Raw genomic sequence first — 23536 nt, 5'->3', positions numbered from 1 at the left:
GTCCATCCGTTTTTAAGACTACTTTCTGTATTAAAGATCTTAGCCCTTTGTCACATTGCATAATTTTTCTCCCAGTTTGTCACTTGTCTTTTGACCGTTTGTGGTGATTTGTGCCATGCAAAAAAAAAAAAAAAATTTTTTTTAACTTTTATGTAGTTAAATGTAGTAATATTTGTTTTTATTGTCTCTGAATTGTAACTGACAGTTGGAAAGCCTTTTCCTGCACTTAGGTTAAAGAGGAAGTTATCACATGGAAACCACAATCTTAATGTCATGAGGAGTTCAGCAGATGGAGTCTGGGACTGTCAGAAAGACTGAAAATCGGGGCGCCTGGGTGGCGCAGTCGGTTAAGCGTCCGACTTCAGCCAGGTCACGATCTCGCGGTCCGTGAGTTCGAGCCCCGCGGCAGGCTCTGGGCTGATGGCTCAGAGCCTGGAGCCTGTTTCCGATTCTGTGTCTCCCTCTCTCTGCCCCTCCCCCGTTCATGCTCTGTCTCTCTCTGTCCCAAAAATAAATAAACGTTGAAAAAAAAATTTAATAAAAAAACAAGAAAGACTGAAAATCAAAGCGAAAAATCCAGAACAAGGAGGGAACCACAGAGAAGGAAACTTCAAAATATGTGTATGAACATTATTCAAATCCTTGACTCATGTATGAAATATGCATGGATGGACAAGACCCCAAAGAACTCAAGGGATTTTTAATCTGGAGGGATTAAAGAGCTGAGCAGAGAATTCAACTGTTGCCTACTACATAGGAAGCAGAATTTGTAGTTTGAATCCTGCCAAGTTAGAAGGGTAAGGCAAAGTCCAGGGGCTTTCCAATGAAGTCCTAGGAGGGCCCTACCTTGTGTATAAGACTATGTCCCAGGAAAAGAGATTCACCCAAGGACTAAAGGTAAAATTAAAACAGACTAAAGGCAAAACCAAAACTATTCTTTCTGACAAAGCATAAAACAGCCTCCACAAATCCAAGTTTATCTGCTAGTGATCTAACTTAATGCTGGAAAAAAAACCTCAACACTCTTTAGAAGAAGACAACAGGATCTAGAATGAGTATCATTCACATTGTCCAATATACAATAGAATGTTATCAGACATGTGAAGAAATAAGGACATGTAATGCATAATCAAGAGAAAAACCAGTAAATAGAAAAAGACTCCCCAAATGACCCAGGTGTTGAAATTAGAAGAAAAGAGCTTTTGAAAACATACAGTGAATTTATTAAAGAGTGGATGGGATATAATACATTAAAATTTCAGAAGACTTTTGGAAATTCTTAAAAAGAAAGAACTAAATGGGATAAATCTAAAAAAGATAATATTATCAATAAATTAATAATTTATTGGATGAGTACAGATTAACAACAGATTGGACAGAACAGAGGGAAGAGTCAGTGAACAGGAAGACAAATCAATAGAAATAATTTGAACTAAAGCACAGAAATAAAAAAGATTGATAAAATGAACAGAGCCTCAATGACCTGTGGGGCAGGATCACATACTCTAGTATATATGTGATTGGAATCTTAGAAGAAGATAACAGAGAACAGAACAGAAAAAGTATTAGCCAAATGTTTTCTTTAAAAAAAAAAAAATGATAGCATGCAAATCCAAAAAGCTCAGCAAGGGGCACCTGAGTGGCTCAGTAGGTTAAGCATCAGACTTTACCTCAGGTCATGATCTCACAGTTCGTGAGTTCAAGCCCCACACTGGGCTCTGTGCTGACAGCTCAGAGCCTGGAGCCTGCTTCAGATTCTGTGTCTCCCTCTCTCTTCCTGCCCCTCCTCTGCTCGCTCGCTCTCAAAAATAAACATTAAAAAAATTTTTTAAATTCAAAAATGCAGCAAGATTCAAGCAGAGAGGATTAAAAAACAATCACAAAAACGGGAGCATATCATAGTAAAACCAAAGATGTCTGAAAACCAAAGATAAAGAATAATTTGTAAAAGTAGCCAGAGAGGAAAACACATAAGAAAGCAATGATAAGAATGAGGATTGACTTTCATTAAAAACCACAGAGTCAAAAGCCAGTGCAAAAGATCTCTCTAAAGGCCTGCCAAGAGAAAGACAAAATAAAGCTGTCTACCTGGAGTTGTAGATCTAGCAAAGACATATATCAAAAATGAATTGAAGATATTTTCAGGTAAAGGATAGCTGAGAGAACTGTTACCAGGGACCTGTATTCCAAGAAATGCTAAGGAAAGTTCTCCAAGCTGAACAAAGCAAAATTACATGGGAACTCAAATCCAAAGAAAAGAAGAACACTGAAAATGCAAAATGTATAGGTAAGTATTAATGGCAATTTTCCTTCTTATCTTAAACTTTTTATAATTCAATTGGTCATTTAAAGCAAAAATAATTATAATTATTTAGAGTTTGCAGAGTACAGAAAAGTAAAATATATGACAACAATAGGACAAAAGATGGGATGTAGTGTACATGGAATTATATTATTATAAGGTTCTTACATTATACATTAGTGTTATTAATTAAAGGCAGACTGTTATAAGTAAATAATACATATTATAATAGAGAAGTAGACTGAGACAAAAAGAAAACTCTTTAGTTAATCCAGAAGAAGTCATAGAAGGAGGAACAGAAATTAAAGACCTAAAGAGATAGACTACAAGTAGACTTATACCAAACACAATCAATAATTACATTACATGTAAATGGACTGAACATTCCAGTGGAAAGGCAAACATCATCACAGAGGGTTAAAAATACAAAAATTCCATCTATATGCCTTAAAGGTAAAGAGAGACAATAAAAGGATATAGCATGGAACTAGAACATAAGAGAGCCTATATTAATATCAAATAAAGCCAACTTTTAAGACAAAGAGTATTACCAAGGATAAAGAGGGTCATTTCATGATGATTTAAAGGTCACTGCATCAAGAAGAGAGAATAGCCTGAAATAGATATGCACCATAACAAAGATTTAAAATACTTGAAGCAGAAATTGACAGAACTCAAAGGAGGGACAGACAAATCTAGTAACTGATGGGACTAGTAGACAGAGATTCAGTATGACTACAATACTGTGAACAGCATTATCATTCAACTTGACCTATTTAGGATATATAGATATTTATTGAAAACTGCACCCAGGATTACAGTGCTACCATAAGATTAGTCTCAGTAATGTCAGTCAATAAAGTTTTTAAAAGATTAAAAGATAGAATGTCTTTTCTATCAACAATGGAATTAAATTAGGGATCAATAACAAAATGATATCTGGAAAGTCTCCCACATTTCTAAATAATCTGTGAATCAAAGAAGGAATCACTATGGGAATTGGAAAGTATTTGAAACCAAATGATAATGAAAACACAACATACCAAATTTTGTAGGGTGTAGTGAAATTTCCGTACAAGGAAATTTATAACTTGAAATATTTATCTTAGAAAGTGAAAAAAAAAAAAGGTTTTAAATAAATGCAGGAAGCTTCTACCTTAAGAAGCTAGAAAAGGAAGAGCAAAATAAGTAGAATAAAGGTAACAATAAAGATTAGGAAGAAATTAATAAAGTAGGAAACAAACTATAGAGAAAATCAAGAAATCTAAAGGTGTGTTCTTTAAAATGATTGATGAAACTGATTGATCCTTAGCAAGATTGATCAAGAGAAAAGGGATAAAGCACTAATAATATTAAGAATGAAAGAGGAGATGTTGTAACATACAGGACAGATGTTAAAAACACAAAAAGGGAATATTATGAACAATTTTATGCAAATACATTCAAGAACTTAGAACAAACTCCTGGAAAAATACAACTTGCAAAAGCAAGCAAAAAATGGAAGCCCTAAAAATACCTATTAAATGAATTTAATTTGTAATAGGAACATTCCACAAAGAAAGCCCCAGGTCCAGATGGTTCTTCTGTTGAATCTTATCAGAATTTAAAGGTAAAAAAATACCAGTCTTACACAAAACTCTTTCAAAAACCATATGACTGATGATACCAAGAACTAATAAGTACCTTACAACAAAATTATAAATCAATATTCTTTATGAATACGGGTAGAGATGTATAATAAAATATTAATGGCCGAGTCCAGCAGTATATAAACGAAAATACATCACCAAGTGATGTTTTTTCCAGGAATGCAAGTTTGAATTAACATTCAAATATGTTTGTTAATGCAAATTGCAATATTGACAAAGTAAAGAAGAAAAATTACATGATTATATAGTGCAGAAAAGACTTTTGGCAATATCCAACACAGGTTCATGTTTAAAAAGTCTTAGCAAACTAGGAATGGAAAGTGGTTTCCTCAATTTTGAAAGAGCATATTTATAATAAACCAATAGTTGGCATCATATCTAATGGAGAAATATTGCACATTTTCCTTACAATAGAGAACAAGGCAAGAAAGTTCATTTTACCACTTCTATTTGACATTACACTGGATATTCTAGTTGGGCAACAAGACAGGAAAAAGAAATGACATAGAGATTGTAAAGGAAGAAATAAGTCTATCTTAATTTGCAGATGAAATAATTGTTTACATAGAAAATATGAGAGAATTTACCAAAAAACAGAAAAGCCCAAAATACTACCAGAACTAATAAATCAATAGTTTACAGGGTGCAAACTCAATATCCAAAATAAATTTTATTTTTACATAACATCAATAAACAATTGGGAAACAAAATTTAAAAATAAAATGTATAATGTCATTAAAAAAGCATGAATTCTTAGGAGTATATTTAACAATACAAATTCAAGCAATGCAAGACCTATATCTTGAAAACTTTAAATGTTGCAGAAAGTAGGGGCGGCTGGGTGGCTCAGTGGGTTGAGCGTCCAACATCGGCTCAGGTCATGAGCTCGCAGCTTGTGAGTTCGAGCCCCGCGTCGGGCTCTATGCTGACAGCGCGGAGCCTGGAGCCTGCTTCGGATTCCGTGTCTCCCTCTCTCTCTGCCCCTAACCCTCTCCCATTCTGTCTCTGTCTCTCTCAAAAATAAATAAACATTAAAAATTTTTTTAAAAAGTTGCAGAAAATAATTAAAGAAAGCCTAAATAAATGGAGAAGTATGCCATGTTGTGCATGGAAGAACTCAATATTGCTATGATGTTCATTCTCCTCAAATTGGTCTATAGATTCAACACCATCTCAATCAAACATCTCAGCCAGAACTTTTGTAGGAACTCACAGGCTGATGTGACAACTCACATGGAAATGTAAATGGCCTAAACTAACCAAAACAACTATGAGAAAGCTGAAGAAATGTGGAAGCCTTTGCACTACCTGGTTTCAGAATTTCTGTTAATGCTCCAGTAATCCAGACGGTACCGGATTGGCATAAGGATAAACAAACAGATTGGGGCGCCTGGGTGGCTCAGTCGGTTGGATGACCGACTTTGGCTCAGGTCATGATCTCAGTCCATGGGTTCGAGCCCCACGTGCTGTCGGGCTCTGTGCTGACCCCTCAGAGCCTGGAGCCTGCTTCGGATTCTGTGTCTCCCTCTCTTTCTGACCCTCCCCACCTCACATTCTGTCTCTCTCTCTCAAAAATAAATAAACATTAAAAAATTAAAAAAAAAACAGATTAATGGAACACCATAGAGTCCAGCAATTGACCCACACATATATGTTCATTTGATTTTTGATGAGGGTACAAAGGAAATTAAATAATGCAAAGGTAATTTCTTCAACAAATTGTGCCAGAAACTAGATATCTGAATGGAAACTAGATATCTGAATGGGGAATAAAAGGCACCTTGATTTATTCCCTGTACAACACACAAAAGTTAATTTGAGATTGATGATAGACTCTAAATGTAAACGCAAACCATAAAACTTGCAAAAGGGAAAAACCAAAGAGGATATTTCTGTGGAGTTGGAGTAAACCAAGATTCCTTAGAAAAGAGGTAAGAAGCACTGACCATTATATTAAATATCTTCTGACCAGATTTTTTTTTTTTCAAAACCAAGAAAAAAAAAATTGTTCTCCTGAAGACACCAGTAAAGAAACAAAAAGGCAAACCTTAACCTCGGAGACATTATTTGCAATACACGTATCTGGCAAAAGATTTTTATCCAGAATGCGTGAAGAACTGCAACTCAATAATAAAGACACAATCCAAAAAAAAAAAAAAAATTTTGCACAGAAGACTTGAAAAGGCACTTCACAAAAGAAGATGAAAGGACGGTAATGAGCACATGAAACCTTGCTCAACCGTATTAGTCATCGGGGAAATAGAAATTAAAACCACAGTGAAATACCACGACACACGTACTGAAATGGTTTGAACTAGAATGACAGATGACACTCGATCCTGGTGACAATGTGGAGCAACGAGAAAATGCATTGCTGTTGGTAGTGTAAAAGGGCAATGACAGAAAACAGTTTGGCATTTCCTTATAAGGTTAAAGTACATTCCTACTCTATGACCGGCAACTCCCCCGCGAGGTATTTACCCGAGAAAAATGAAAGCATGCACAAGAAGACTTGCACAAGACTGTTTATAGCAGCTTTATCAATTCTAGCCCCCAAGTGAGAACAACCCAAATGTCCATCGACATGAGCATTGGATTAACCAACCAGCTGTGGTATATTCATACAGTGGAATTCTACTCAGCAACAAAAAGGGATAAATTACTGTTACATGCAACAACATGAGAAAATTCATAGACGTTATGTTTAGTGAAAGAAGTCCGACACAAAGGAGTTGATAATGTATGACTCCATACATCCAGCATTCGTTTAATAAGCGGCAAAATTAGTTGATGGCGGTGTGGGGAATCACAGAGTGGGAGAGAAGGGTATTGACTGGGAGGGAGGAACAAACTGGGATACGGGAAATTTATGCATCTTTATCTGGGTGGTTAATATGGGTATATACACATGTTGAAAATCATCAAGCTAGAAACTTAAGATTTACGAAGGTGGCACATCTGACTGAATGCATTTTGTACTGCAATTAAAACATTTAATGATATAACTTAAACAGCGCCTCGCAGCATTTAAACAGGCTGTTTACATGATAGGCACTTTCTCATCGTTTCACAGATGAACGTGGAAACTTGGCAGTTTCTAACAGGAGGCCTCAGCCGCTGAATCTCGATTTACTAATTGGGGGCAAAAAGAAATGGCTAATGACAACAATTACCACGTGTCGTTTTTGTGCTAGACACCTTGCTGTGTCATACCAAAACACAGTGGTAGGTGCCCAGGCCGGCCAGCAGCATGGAATCTGGAGAGCATGTTGACAGATGATGAGTTTTGATCTAGGCCAGTGGCCAGGATCACAGGAGTCTGGCAAGAGGTGAGCTGTTGAGAGCTGGCTCTGAAGGCAGGCGGATACACCTTAGACGTTCTGAACCTTCTGTTCAGAGATCTTGACGTCTGGGAGGCTGGGCCACAGGAAGCAGGCCCCTGGCTGAGGTGCTGAGGGAGGCTCAGTCATGGACAGTTGCACGAGTCTCCCAGACAGGACCAGGGGACGAGACAACTCAGGTGCAGAGAATGTCAAATCTGTGGGGACATGTTGCCAAGCTCTAGGCTCATGTTTGAAGAGCATAGCATAGAAATGACATTTTTCCAGTTTATGGCACACTGATCATTAGTGAATTTGACTGGGTGTAAGTGACTAAATACTGAACAGCAGTTTCTTTTTCAATTTTGTGTATACTGTTTTTTTCTAGCTTTATTGAGATATAATTGACATACAACATTGTGTAAGTTTAAGGTGTACAGTGTGATGATTTGATACACACATTGTGAAATGGTTACTATAATAGTGTTAATTAACATATATATTGCCTTACATAAGTAGTTTTTTGTGAGGTGTTGGGGGGAAATGAGATATTTAAGATCTAGTCCTTTAGCAACTTTCGAGCATGTAATATAGTATTGTTAACTGTTGTCACTATGCTGTACTTTAGGTCTCCAGAACTTACTCATCTTATAACTGGAAGCTGGTACCCTTTGACCGTCTTCACCCATTTCCTCCACCCAACTCTTGGCAGCTACCATCTAGTCTCTATTTCTGTGACTTTAGCTTCTTTATATTCCACATATAATAAATAAGTTCATACAGTATTTGTCTATGTCTGACTTATTTTACTTAGCCTACAAGGTCCATCCATGTTGTTGCAAATGGCAGGATTTCCTACCTTTGCAGGGCTGAAAAATATTTCATTGCTTATGTACATGCATCTGTATCCATTCATCCATAGGCACACCCTTAGGTTGCTTCCATATCTTGGCTAGTGTGAATAATCCTGCAGCGAACATAGGAGTACAGATATCTTTTCCAGGTAGTGATTTCAGCCCTTTCAGATACATCCCAGAAGTGGGATTGCTGGATCATATGGTGGTTCCATTTTTAATTTTTTGAAAAGCCTCCATACTGTTTTCCACAGTGGCTGCACCATTTTACATTCCTGCCAGCAGTGTGCAGTGATTCCCTTTTCTTGCCAACGCTTGTTATCTCTTGTCTTTTTGATAACAGCCATTCTGACCGTGTGAAGTGAGATCTCATTGTGGTTTTTCATTTGCATTTCCCTGATGATTAGTGATACTGAACATCTTTTCGTGTGTCTGTTGGTCATTTGTATGTCTTCTTTGGGAAGATGTCTATTCAGGTCCTCTACCTATTTGTTAAATAGGCAAAATTTTTTTCACTATTCGGTTGTATAAGTTCCTTCTATATTTTGGATATTAACCCCTTATCACATAAATGGTTTGCAAATATTTCTTCCCATTCCATAGGTCGCCTATTCATATTGTTGGGTTTTTTTTTTTTTCTGTGCAGAAGCTTTTTAATTTACTGTAGTCCCATTTGCTTATTTTTGCTTTTGTTGCTTGACTTTTGGTGTCATATCCAAAAAATTATTACCAAGACCAGTGTCAAGGAGCTTTTCCCTATGTTTTCTTCTAGGAGTTTTAGGTTTTCAGGTCTTCTATTTGAGTCTTTCATTCATTTAGAGTTAATTTGCGAGTGGTGTAAGATAGTGATCCAATCTCATTCTTCTGCATGTGGTTATTCAGTTTTCCCAGCACCAGTTATTGAAGAGAGTATCCTTTCCCGACTGAGTATTTTTGACTCCCCAGTCAAATATTAGTTGACTGTATATGGGCAAGGGTAAAGGATTTTCTGGTCTCTTAATTCTGTTCCATTGGTCTACGTGTTCTTTTTTATGGCGGTACCATGCTGTTTTGATTATTATGGCTTTGAAATAAGGAAATGTGATATCTTTAGTTTCATTCTTTCCCGGGATTGCTTTGATTGTTCGTGGGCTTTTGGGTTTCACGTGAATTTTACGATTGGTTTTTCTATTGCTGGAGTGAATGCCATTATAATTTTGATAGGTATTGCACTGAATCTATAGATGGCTCTGGGTGGTATGGACATTTAAACATTAATTCTTCTGATCCATGAACATACGAGATCATCCTTTCATTTATTTGTGTCTTCTTCACTTTCTTTCATTAATCTTTTAGGGGACAGATCTTTTAGGGGACAGATCTTTTACCTCTTTGGTTAAATTTATTCCTAGCTATTTTATTGTTTTCGATGCTACTGTAAATGGGATTATTTACATTTATTTTTCAGATAGTTCGTTGTTAGTGTATATAAACATAACTGATTTGTATATCAGTTTGATTTTATATCCTGCAACTTTACTGAATTCATTTATTCTAATGGTTTTTTAGTGGAGTCTTTAGGGTTTTCTACATATGAGGTCATATCATATGCAAATAGAGATAATTTTATTTCTTTTCTGATGTAGATGCTTTCTTTCTATTTCTTTTCCTTGCCTAATTGCCCTGGCTAGGACTTCCAGTACTATGTTCAATAGGAGTGGGAAGAATTGGTACCTTGCCTTGTTCCCGACCTTAAAGGAAAAACTTTCAACCTTTCACTGTTGAGTGTGATTTGGGCTTGAACAACAGTTTCTTGAAGTTCTCTGTGGTTAGGAGGTAGACTTATCTGGAGGCTCAAAGCTACTGGAGACTGTAGTATTGTGGTAAACAGGAATGAAACTATTATTCTGTTTCATTCTGTCTTTCCACAAGGCCAGTAGGAAGACCCCCATGGTCATCTGGGATCAAGGACATTTGTTAAGTTCCTACTGTAACGAATGGCAGCCCAAAGCCCAATGCTTTGCCATATAGCCAACAACCTGGTTGCAGGAAAAGGGAAATGGTAAAGTTGTCGAATCACAGGGGCCTCCTTCAGGCTGAGGCACTTGGGACCAAGCACACGGGTATAGTGTTAGGACACCATCTCATGTGGTATCCTAATAATGCAAAGGAAGGAGTCAGATACGTCCTGTAAGAGGCTTAATATCTCTCAGTCTGGCCTCTCCGCTGAGGCAGTGCTAAGTCTTGCCCATCACCTGCCAGCTTAGCAGCTTAGGGGTGGGAATGGACAGTCACTTATTAACTTATAATTTTGTGTGATCTGTCACGCTTCCTTCCCTGCTCACCAGCACCTCAGACTGTTGGGATAGGCTGTTTTGTTGTTTGTCGATTTCCAGTGCTAATTCACCTCTTTCTCCCAAGCTTTTCAAATCTCTCTCCATACCAAACCACGGAAGCTCACACAGAGGTTATCTCGACATTCTGGAAAGTGTGCTGTTTCAGAATCCCTAAAAGGTTAGCCAAAAATATAAGTGTCTTAGTGACAGTGAAATAAAAAAGCTTTGCTGGAGCTTTAGATATATATTTAAATAAACAATTAGGAAAAATAAGAGAAGACGTGTAAACGTTTTTATTTTTACTGGATAGTTCCTTGTTTGAAAGATGTTGCTCCCCAGTGACCTAGTACACCAGTCACTCTGCAAGTCTGGGGCTGCAGAGATGACCGAGGTACGATGGCTGTCCTCCATGAACTCAGCCTGGGAGGGGTGGTGGCAGTAATGTAGGTCAAAGCGAAGTGCAGTGAGAGGGGTCTGGAACAAAGGAAGGGCCACGCCATTCTGTGGGTGAGGGTGGCCCACGGAATGGAATGTCCCTGAGCTGAGTCCTGCCTGGTAAGCAGCAGAATGTGCCATTTCACACCATCCCCAGGCAGAGGTGGGCAGGACCTTCCGGGCATGGCATGGGATGTGAATGAGCAACTCGCATGTTGAGGCTGAGCATCAAGCCAGTCCACATCCCAGGTGCTGGGCTAGAGAAGCTAGCAAGAGAGTGACTGTGGCGGCCCGTAGACCCTCACGGCCGTGAGCCTTGTGTACCCTGCTTGCAGGCCTGAGAACCTTCTACCCTTCCTGCAGGTGATGGGACTGTGGCCTGAGCCCAGTGGTGTCAGGAAGATGATCCTGGGGTCAGCACTGTCAGGACGACCCCTTCAAAGGCTGCAGTAACCATCATCCCAGAAGAGTTAAGATACAGCCTGAGTGTGGGGTGGTGGCAGTGAGTTTGAAGGGTAGTCAGTGACACTGGGAAAGTTTGATGGGAGAGAAGGTGAAAGCTGGAGTAAGAGGTGATCCGAGGGCTCCAGCGTGTGCACCGGGAGGAGGGATGCCATTACTAGAGAAGGAAGCATGGAGCCCTAAGGAGTTCCAAATTGCAGCGGGCTCCATGTGCTCCAAATCCCCCAGGGGATTTGGGCTTTCTGTGTGCTGTACCCCCTGCCTTTCACTCCCAGCCCCAAGAATGCCTCTTCCAGCTGTCTCATGGGCCACGCACCAGCAGAGCTGCTGCAGAGATTCAGGAAACAAAAATCTTGGGGCCTAATTCCTCTCACATATTAAATGTACATTGTTCTGCCTTATGTCAGGTTTAAGCAGTCACCAAGGGCAGTCAGATTCCATAACGTAGTCTTCAGCTAAACGTGAAGAGTGTATTATTGAAACAAGATCTTTCTAGCTGATCGTACTCCAAATACAAACTTTGGTGCCTGTAAAATCTATTTAAGGCCTCCTGACTTCCCCCTTCTATTCCTCCATCCACCAGAACTATTAGAAGGAACTTTTAAAATGAGGAAGTGGTTACAAAAGGGAGAAGGTATCAAACATTTATCTATTTACGTATCTGTTATTGGAAATTATCAAGATCAATTTCAGGAGCATAGAGTTCAAATGTATGTTAAATGACCAAAGAGAGTGTATCATCCAACAATCTTTTTGTATTCTGAAAGGCTAAGTAATGAAAAGCAGACTCTTAACTTGACACAAAAAGGAAAAAGGAGGAGAAATTAGGAAGTAATATATTCAATTATAGGAGCCCTTTGCCAAGACCCTATTGATTTCATGTTCTGACAATTTCAGTTAAGCCTTAGCGGGGAAGAAATTTAGAAACAGGTCAGATCAAACATGTGTGGCCCCCCACGCCTGGAACTCTTGTGTGTGTGACAAAAATAGTGAGGGCTTCACTAGGAATGGGCTCTAACTTTGGGGTCTGTTCCTATTGCCAGGTCCAAGATTAGAGCTTGGAGGACATTGCAGGTGAGAGAAGGGGTCACAGAGAAGACCCCAGAAAATCCGACAGACACCATAACTGCTATGCAGGGAAAGGCTGGCCAGGAGCCTCATGTCCTGTTTCTGCAGAGATCCGTCTCTACTGAATTCCCTCTTGCTGTTTTTCTGCCCTCTGAATCCAGTTTCTTTTCCTCTCCCTCCCCACATGTCCATGTCTGCTCTGACCATCCATCTGTGTGAAGGGGCACCTTGATGCGGTCATTGGCCCTGACCACCATGCTGGGTGCTGGGCTGGTCACGGTCCTGCCCTGGTCAGAGCAGCGCTCACACTGCAGCGTGGCAAGGGCTTCCATGGATGGATGTGCCGCTTGGTGGGGACCCAGACCACACTCAGGAGGGGGAGCTGTTGGGAGGCTTCCTGAACCAGGAGGAGGCCGTCAGGCGAAGGCAGAGGGATGGTGGGGAGAACTATACCTACAAATATCTGAAGCGAGGGAGGGAATGTGTCCTGGGACTGGACATAGTTCAAGGTAGACAGGAGCCATGGTGTGTGTGTGTGCATGTGCATATGTGTGTTACACATGCATGTGTATCTTTCAGTGCATGTTTATTGAGAACCTGCTCCCAGCACCACGAGGGAAGGAGAGCAGGCCGTCTGTAGGGGAAGCCCCTGTGTGAACAGCGAGGACCATGTGGGGTGATGTCTTTGCTAAGATAGCTGTGCTGAACAAGCTCTGTTGGGGACTGGCGACGAGGAGGTCCAGCAGGAGTTCCTCTGGAAGATAGGCTCTTTGGAGCCAGATACATCCGTGTTCCAGTGGGTGATCTAGGGACCACTACTGGACTTTTCAGGGACTTAGTGTATAATCAGAATGTTTTTCTTCTTACAGAGCCAAGCACTGCAGGGCACATGGATGTGCCCAGGAAGTCTTAGTTCTTGGACCCCTTCATACTATCATGCCATTCATCATTCTAATGTTGGGTTTCTCTAGGGAAACATGTGAACCCCAGCCTTGCACCCCAGGGGTTTATCTTACTAAACAAGGACTGTCCCACCCACCCTCTGCAATGCTGCCACCTGCCACCTTCTGAGGGTGGGGGAGATTCTGGTGCAGTAGAGCCTGGTGCAGAACTGGGACCAGCAAGGTCTGGGGGTGGGGGTGGTAGACAGAGGGCCCTGGGTTTAAACACTGACCCAGGCTCTGAGACCAGACACGAGCCCCACAACTGGCCCTTCCCTTCAGGGTCCCAAAGCCAGGACGCAGTCCTCTCTGGGGCATTTTGGGCATATTTACTTTTCCTTCTCATAGGACACAAGCTGGAACAGTAGATATAAAGGTGTCCTGATGTGGCCTCTCTCCCAGGATGTAGTAAGATGTTGAGTCATATGTGTTTATCTGTCTGTCCTGGAATTGCAGCTCAGGTTCAAAGGACAAAGGTGCAAAGAATCTTATATTCCCAGTTCAGAAAGCCACCAGTGCGCTGATTCAGACGCACCTACTTTCTGTGAGACACTAGTAGGGAACTGACCAACACCGGGTCATTAATGCAGGAAGAGGCTGGGGGGCTTTTGGAGAAGATAGAATTCGGGAAGGGAGGCTGTCGTGGGGATGGGGGGGTCCCTTCCTAAAGTCAATCAGAAGAAAGCAAGTGAAATGGGGGAAAAGGTCTAAAGAGAAAAGGGAGAATAATTTGGTGTGCAAACACATAAGAAAGGTGCAAAAGAGGAAAGAGTGGAATTAGCCCAGGAAAAAAGAACAGTACGAGGCAGGGCAGGGGGCACTGAAAAACACAAGGGAAAAGAATGAAAGGGCAGAAAAAACTAGAAAAACAAAACCCCTAGAAAATCGGGAAAATATAGAGCAGCACAAAAATACAGAAAAATTAAAAATACAGAAGAATGAGAAAGCGATGGAGTAGGGCTCAAAAAGAAAAAGAACTCATTGAGAGGGGGGGGAACTATAGAAAGGTTTTTAAGGGGCACCTGGGTGGCTGAGTCAGCTAAGCGTCCGACTTCGTCTGAGGTCATGATCTTGAGGTCTGTGGGTTCGAACCCCACATCGGGCTCTGTGCTGACAGCTCAGAGCCTGGAGCCTGCTTCCCATTCTGTGTCTCCCTCTCTCTCTGCCCCTCCCCTGCTCATGCTCTGTCTCTCTCCTGCTCTCTCAAAAATAAATAAACATTAAAAAGATTTATAGGGGCACCTGGGTGGCTCAGTTGGTTAAGCATCCAACTTCAGCTCAGGTCACGATCTCACAGCTTGTGGGTTCGAGCCCCACATTAGGCTCTGTGCTGATGGCTCAGAGCTTGGAGCCTGCTTCAGATTCTTTGTCTCCCTCTGTCTCTGCCCTTCCCCCACTCATGCTCTGTCTCTCTCTCTCTCAAAAATAAATAAACATTTAAAAAATTTTAATAAAGTAATTATTTAAAAAAAGGTTTTTAAAAAGGAAAACATAAAAAATATGAGAAGGCAGAAAAAATATGTAAAGACCCTCCTCCCTGAGCCCCTGCCCCACTCCTGAAAGACAAGACAGAAAGTCAGGAGGAGTGGCGGGAAGGTGGAGATGTGAACCGAGCTGGTGAAGGAGGGGAGTGGCCCTTCCTGGCCCGGCCAGTAGCTCTGTGAGGATGCCCCTGAAGAGACAAAGCGGACTTTGGAGGGAGTGTGGCCCTGCCAGCACCTTGATTTTGACTTCTAGTCTCTAGAACTGTGAGAGTATACATTTCTGTTGTGTTATGTCACCAGGATTGTGGTAATGTGCTATAGCAACCTTAAAATAACTCCTTAGTGTGATTTTACCTGTTCTTTTTAAATTTTTTTTTTTTTACGTTTATTCATTTTTGAGACAGAGAGAGACAGAGCATGAACGGGTCAGAGAGAGAGACACAGAATCTGAAACAGGCTCCAGGCTCTGAGCTGTCAGCACAGAGCCCGATGCGGGGCTCGAACTCATGGACTGTGAGATCATGACCTGAGCTGAAGTCAGACGCCCAACCGACTGAGCCACCCAGGCGCCCCTGATTTTACCTGTTCTTATGCTCACAAGATAGGTAAGTTCCAAGCAGAGATATGGGAGGTGGACAAAGGAAAAAAGGCCTATGCTAGACAGGCTGTATTTAAAAAAATTTTTTTTTAATTTTTTTTAACGTTTATTTATTATTGGGAGACAGAGAGAGAGACAAAGCATGAGCATGGGAGGGGCAGAGAGGGGAGGAGACACAGAATCCGAAGCAAGCTCCAGGCTCTGAGCTGCCAACACAGAGCCCAACACAGGGCTCGAACTCACAAAGCACGAGATCATGATCTGAGCCGAAGTCAGACAGACGTTCAACCACCTGAGCCACCCAGGTGCCCCCCTGAAATGCCGTTTACTTCTCATGCACGGGTATTGCATGTGCTTCGTAAAATGTATCTGTGAGTATTTCATATTTTTGATGCCATTGCAATGGCGTTTTTACTTCAAGTTCCAATTGTTTCTTGCTGGAATATGGAAAATCAGTTGGTTTCTTTTTCCCCCAAATCTTGTGATTTTGCTTAATTTGAGGATTCATTTTAGTAGCTTTATTACACACTCCTTAGGGTTTTTTACACAGAAAATCACGTCTTTTTGGACGAAGACAGTTTTCCTTATTCCTCTCCAATCTCTCCACCTTTCATTTCTTTTTCTTGCCTTATTATCCTGGCTGGAATCTGTAGTACAAGGTCAAATACAAGTAATGACAGACATCCTCATCTTCTCACCAATCATCAGGTGAAAGCACTCAGTCTCTACTATTAAGCATGATGTCAGCTGAGGCGTTTCGGTAGGTCCTTTGTAAGGAGATAGATATTTTCATCTGGCAATATTGCTGCCCAAAGCTACTTGGGGTTTTTCTAGAAAAGAAGAAGGGGGAATGGATATGGGCATCCATCAAAAGGGAGGCCAGCAGGGGTTTCTTTATGAGTTCAGCCCTGTCTTAACTGTGTGATGATTTATTAGGAAGTAAGCATTTATTTCCATTAGAGGCTTTAAGTGTGGAATATGGTTCACATTAAACACGACCACGGACCATGTGTGACAATGCATCTTTATAAACTGTCTTTGGGAGGGACAGGTGTTGCCAGGAAACCAGCTCCCCATTAGTCCATTGGGAGGCAGTGTGGCCTGCGGTTAGAAACAATCGCTCAGAAGCCTGGCTGCCCAGTCCGAATCCGGCCCTGCCACCTCGGGCACATTCTTCAACCTACGTCGGTTTTCCACCTGCAAAATGAAGGTATCAAAAGATATCAGTAATACTTACCGCCGGGGCTTCTGAAGACTCATAAGCAAATGCAGTTAAGAGCTGAAAACAGCGTCTGTCGTCTGGTGCGTGTTAGGAAGGACTTAGTTTGTGTGGGGCTCAGTTACACACAAGTTTTCAGTAGCGGGTATACTGCTTGAAGTAAAGAACAACCATCCATTTAAAAAAAAAAATCCACTCTCCAGAAGTGTCCTACTAAGGCTTTATAAGGAGAAAGGGCTAGATACTTGATCTCTGTTGTTTTGTCTGTTGTCGGTGCAATAAATACATTTTAAAATCCTCTGCATTGCATAGGCAGTTACCAGCTGGGCTATAGCTGTGGGCGGTGACACTCCGGAGTTCACCCTGAGTCTACACTTAAAGGCTGAACCAGACTCTGACCTTCTGATCTGCTTGTTTTGACCGCTCGACCGTGCACGCTGTTCCTGGGCTGCCCCACCTGGACGTGTGGACCACTGTGCAGCCCCGATTGGCTTCAGCCTATTATTTCTTGCCAATAAACTCCAATTCGAGGGGACGGAGACTTCTCAGTCAGTCACTCTCCTGGGCTCGTGCCTTCCTATCAACATGCTCCAAGTCCTAGGTATCATCCTTCAGTGGGGGGTAAGTCATGCCAGCCTTCCTGTCTGGAGAGGGCTGCAAGGGGCACTTGCCAGCAGAGATGAGGTTACCCTGGACCTGCTCAAGTGGGTCCTGCTGCAGGACTGTGATGTCAACATCTAAGGAAAAGCACTTAGGAGCAGGCTGGCAGGCCATCAAGGGGCCTTTCCCCTTAACTTGAACTTTTTTTTTTTTTTTGCCTTATACTTTTTTTTTTTAATTTTTTTTTTTAACGTTTATTTATTTCTGAGACAGAGAGAGACAGAGCATGAACGGGGGAGCGTCAGAGAGAGGGAGGCACAGAATCTGAAACAGGCTCCAGGCTCTGACCTGTCAGCACAGAGCCTGACGCGGGGCTCGAACTCACGGACCGCGAGATCATGACCTGAGCCGAAGCCGGACGCTCAACCGACTGAGCCACCCAGGTGCCCCTGCCTTACACTTTTTGAGGGGTGCAGTCACAGCAAGTTTTGTAAAGGCCCCTCTGCGGCATTTTCTCCTCTGAAGTCCCTTCTTCATGCAGGGTCTACGTAGTCTAGCCAATTGTCTGTTTCTGGTTTTCTCTAGATCAGGCCAGTGAAAGACTTAACTATACACGCTGAGTTTTTTTAAAAATTTAAAAGTGCCCTCCGTTCTGTTTGGACACATCTGTCTGCACAATATTTTATCCTTCGTCTCTCCTTATGCGGTGGTGGAGGGCAGCCGACGCGTGCGTAGGAGAGCCTGTGCACCAGGCCCCAGCATGGAGTTTCAGGTGTCTTCCTCCGCAGTGTGACGGGTGGAGTTTGGGGACGGGAGCGTCTGGCCAGCTCTTGTGCTCACTGTGCCACAGGTGCTCCAGAGCCTGTTCTCTGAGAGTTCCATTTTCTACTGTGCCTTTTCAGCTGCAATTTTGACATCAGCACAGACAGATACTGATTCCGGGAGCAAGACAGACGTTATCCTCTCCCTGGATTATCCTAAGACACCCCAGTTAGGTGGGGACTTCAAGGCACATGCGACATGGCCCTCCAAACTCTGCCTGCTGCCCCAGGTGATCACGCTAAATTATACATGGGAAGAGGCTTTCTGCAGTGCTGTTTTTCCACTGGAGGACAAAGCGCTCTGTTACAGGAGGGCTTTGACAAAGCGAGGCCTCCAGGCCCCGCAGGAACCGCGGAGCTGCAGGCGCAGGTTACCTTCCAACCACAGGGCTCAGCGTGTGAGTTTAAAACAAATGGGAAACAGATGCAGAGAGTCTGACTTTCTATTTGAGGGTTATTTCTTTGAGCAAAGACAAGCGCTAAACATTTAAATATCAAACTGGTAGGTTTTCGAAACAAAAAAAAAAGGCAAGAAGAAACAAAGAAAAGTCAGAAGTGACAAATTTAACACTCCTCTCTGGTCAGATAAGAATCTGCCCTTAGCGCCACCTAAATGACGATAACTGCCAGCTTCGTGATTCGGCATCTTTCTCTTTGTGTCTTTTCTTCCTTCTTATTCCAGTTAGATTTCCTCCCTTCCCGCCAACTAAACAAACAGACAAACAAAAGCGAAAACCAAAGCAAAACAACTCTTTCCGTAGGCGTGATCGAAAGAGCGTCTCACACAGAGCAGATGTGCAAACGTGCAAACGTTATCCGTCAGATGGAGGGATGACGTGGAGGTGCTGTGAGTGAGGTTTCCACACCCCTGTTACCTCCTCACGCACATCAGACGCGAAACGCCAGTCCTGGATCTGTGACAGGCTTTCGAGAAACAACCTGAAAACAAATGGAAGTATACCAGCCTGCCACGGAAGGAAGGCGGGAGGAAAGACAGGTTGGCTTTGCTGCAGATTAGACTGAAGTTGTTAGTTCTGGTATTTGAAATGCTTCGGGCAGTGAGCGACCCAGTTGGCACCGTGTCACTTTATCTGTGTGTGCGCTCTCCGCTTCGGATTGTTTCCTGCACGCCTGTTACACCTCGAGAATTGGCGGCTGGTAGGGGCCGTGTTTGGTGTGAGCGAGGACTTACTATAAACACGTAAACTGGACTCGCAGTACGTTTATGGCATTTCTTCGTCTAACAAATAGCCTTTGTGGGTGGCAGAGGCCAGCCTGGCAACATACCCAGGCTTAAGGTTGAACAAAAAACGTGCAAAGTGGCCATCTGCCTTGCTCCTGAGTTTGATCCTCTGAGAAGATCACCGGTGGTTATTTTTACTCTGTCAACGTGACAGGTGACGAGCAAGAAGGAGGACTTGTTCAGTGCCTGGAACTCGTGTCTTCGTCATGTTGCCTCCCTGTCTCTGGCGTGCATTCACAGAGGCCAGTTGGCTCTTGTTGAGTGTTTGTGATTGAGTGACTCGGGGTGCAAGTTAGGTGGGAATGAGGCTGCAGAAGAAGGACAGTCCCCACACCAGCCTGAGCCCTGGTGTTGAGTTCAGGGCCCCAAAACAACTCCCAACCTACCAGAAGCACTGACCGCACGACATGCACCCGGAACCCAACACTAAACTCCAAGAAGGGTGCACCTGACACCACCTGACAGTTGCCAATAACGCTCGATCGGTTGGAGGCAGCTGGCGAACGGCGGCCCCTCAGCAGTGGCCCTGTGCCCAACGGGAACTGCCATTCCCACAAAAACAAGCCGGAGGGCGCCCACGCGGATGAAGCGAGGGTATTTTTTTTAATAGGATCACTGCCTGGAGGATTTCAAATACCACAACCAACTGCTTAAACCTAATCCTCAAATTAGCAAGAAACTGGTTCAGCCTTTTAAAGCTGTGGTTCCGAACCAGAGGCGATCGTGCCCTCCCCGGAACGTTTTAGTGACATTTGGAGACGTTTTTTGTTGTCGTCACTGAGCAGGGGTTGCTAGTGGATGGAGGCCTGGGGCACCGCTAAACATCCCTCCACGCGTGACAGCACCCGCAACAAGGAATCATCCTGCCTAGATGTCAGTCGTGCTGAGAATGAGAACCCACGAGCGTTCATCTCGACCTCCACAGACACAATCAAGTAAGATAAAACGAAATCTTGGGAACGGTGGAAGATCCATCAAGACATGGCAAATTATTCTGTCTTTAAATTTTTTTAATGTTTATTTTTGAGAGAGAGAGAGAGAGAGAGAGAGAAAAGGGAGGGGCAGGGAGAGAGGAAGACACAGAATTCAAAGTAGGCTCTAGGCTCTGAACTGTGAGCTCGAACTCATGAGCTGTGAGATCATGACCTGAGCCGACGTCGGTCACTTAACCGACTGAGCCACCCAGGCACCCCAAGATATGGTAAATTATTCTTGAAAGTGTTGTGTAAGGTCCAGAATCATTCGTGTATTCATCATAACGCTCCTACTCCATGGGGGGAAAGCCTTAAAAGAAAAAGGCTCTCTCTGTGCTTGTTTGCCGTGTAGGGTTTTCCCTCACACCAGGCTCACCGCTGGCCCTAGGAAGGCGGGGTCAGGTCTGGTCACCCCCACAACTCTGGGACCTGGCTCCCAGTACTCGTGTGTCCTCAGGCACCATCTTGTGGAGTGGAGTTCCTGGATGGCCTCTGTGAAGAGGCAAGCCAGCACCCCAGGAATGCCTGCCGCCTACCCAACCTCATCGCCCAGCCACCACCCTCCCTCCCCACCCAGGCAGTGACCACATTCTGTAATAGCCACAGCCTCATTAGCACCCGGATTTGGATTGGCTTCCACCTTCTCCCCGGGGCCGGAAAGGAGGTGCCAGCGTGGGACTTAGAGGGACAGAGGAAGGGCAAAAGGCTCCCAAAGGTCATTAAGGCACAGGACTGAGCTCCCTCATTTACAGATCCAGAGATTTTAATTTGTCCGCACGCCCCCACTGTATAAGGCTCAGGGGCATTCACTCACCGTAATCAAACTCAAAGGTGACAGGTATATAGGCCAGAATGCCAGTTTATTCGTCACAAATGAAAACCCAACTGCTGACTCATCTGTACACGCTCTGCCCTGTGGGGAAATCTCCATGGGGAATTCAGTTCGCGTCAGAATGTCGCAGAAGGCTGGACTGTCTGAATGGCTCTTGGAGGAGCATGTGAGCGTCCATGCTGGCCGGCCTGCCACAGAGGCTGGACCCTGGAGGCCGTGGGCTGTCTGCTGCCTGGACTGTCTTGTTTAGCTCAGCACCAGCTTCGCTCCCCAAGAAATGCATGCAAACCACCCCTCTTCTGTTGGTGGGCTATTTTTTCAGCTTTGTCGATCCGGCTGAAACTTGACAGGAGATAAAGCAGCACACGACCGACACGCGGGTCAGCACTACTGAAGGCACCTGCAGCCCAGGTCTTGTCATCCCTTCTGTGTGGATGTTTAGAGCTCCACTCCCAGGGGTGCCGGGCCTGTGGCTTTGGCACCTGGTCTCCTCCCTCTGCTCTTCTGTGTACTGACCACAGATATTACCCATTCCAGGGCATGAGCAGATGAAACTTTTTTTTTTTTTTTTTTTTTTTGGAGAGAGCGAGAGAGAGAGAGAGCAGGGAAGGGGCAGAGAGAGAATAAGAGAGGTAGAATCCCAAGCGGTGTCCTCGAGGTCAGAGTGGGGCTCAAACCGTGAGATTATGACCTGAGCCGATCAAGAGCTAGACGTTTAACGGACTGAGCCACCCAGGTGCCCCCAGGTGAAATACTTCCAAACATAAACATTAAGAGATGGGATTAAATATGAAAGGGGGCATCAAAGTATCCCTGAACTCATGCCTTTGCCTGGGAAACACTGACCATTACGCCTTGAACCACTCGTCTCACCTGTCGAGAGCCTAATAAAGTTTAGTGTGAGGGTTGAGAACTTGGGCTCCAGAGTCAGGTTAACTGAATGCAGAGGCTTTATTTACCTCTACATGCTGTGTGACTGTGAGTGGTTTAATCAACCTCTCTGAGCTTTAGTCTCATCTTCATTTACAAAATGGAGATAATGTGCTATTTACCTCATGAGGCTGTTGAGAAGATACTTGAAAGCGCTTACCTTAGATATGATCCATCATTAGGGTTCAATAAAAAATTGTTACTACTGTTAATTACTACTCTACAAAAAACCTTAGTTCCTATTACCAAAGTGTAACATTTAGATGCTTGTTTCATAAGCGTAAGAATAAGAGAAAGAGAAAGCAAGTTAGCTTCCAGTGTATGAAGTCTTAACACCGGCAGGAAACGTCGAGGATTTAACGTCGCCACAGCGCAAAAGAACTCCACATTGATTCTCAACCGTTTATTGGTTAATAACCACAGTAGCAAAAGTGATTATTTTTACGAAATTGGCCCCCTGCAATGTCAGAGGAGGACCATTTGGCTGTATAAAGGAACAGAAGCAAAATAATGAGAATCTGTTCAATGGCAGCATCTGGAAATCCCAGGGATGTTTTGAGATAGAGAAAGCCATCCGTAATGAGGAGGCCGGTACAGATACAGAATAGGTTCTAACAGTAGGAATGCACTCTGCGCGCACCGTGCAGGAACGATTTAGTCAGCATATCATTGCATTCAAATAGCATGCCGCGCCTCCGGCAGAGGTCCCGCGGGGATGGGGGACGAAGTAGAGGGAGCCCATCTGTCTTCGGTGACCGGACCCAGATGTTGCCTTTGGAGACTTTCGAAGAAAGAGCACAGAGGAGGGAAGGAAAGGATCAGTCCACGAAAGCACAGACCTTAACGTCACCCCAGATGAAAATGAACTCAGAATCTAGCCATTTTTATTAGGAACAAATGGGAAAAAAAGCCTTCTGGCATCAGTATCCGTTGTCACCTGAGGACTCAGGAAAACCATGTTTGAAACAAGAACGTTAAGCAGTCTCTAGTGGTTTCTGAAGTGGGATGTAACCATTACAATGATAAATTGTTATTTTTCTATGATACACATTTTTACCTTGCCCTGGAAAGAGCAGTTCTGAAACATGGTGCTGTCTGAACCCCTAAGGGTGTACCAATTCCTAAACAGAAAAGAGAAACTGAGCACTTTTATTACATAAATTACATCCAACGTTCTCCAGCTCCATGCAGAGTTGTCTTTTGGTTTTTCCCTTCTCTAAGCTTGTAAGGTGTTCTCGTTATGCCACAGAAGTCCCTTTTCTGGTTCTTAATAAAGTAACTAATAATTTAGAATGTTCACATTAAGAGCGCATTGTAATTGTGATTGGAATGTATAAATAGTGTGGCTGTCTGGCTATCAGAAGTTAATTTCAGACTCCTCTCAGGAATGATTTGTTTCCAAACAAGACTTATTTCTTAACAAAAATGTGATCATATGTGTTCTTAAAGCATGTATTTCTGTATTTTATCCGCGAGTGCTTGTTCCAGT

The sequence above is a fragment of the Lynx canadensis genome, chromosome A3, assembly GCF_007474595.2.
Source record: "Lynx canadensis isolate LIC74 chromosome A3, mLynCan4.pri.v2, whole genome shotgun sequence".
In the NCBI taxonomy this organism is placed as follows: Eukaryota; Metazoa; Chordata; class Mammalia; order Carnivora; family Felidae; genus Lynx; species Lynx canadensis.
The sequence above is the reverse complement of the archived record's forward strand: the minus strand, read 5'-3'. Positions refer to the sequence as shown.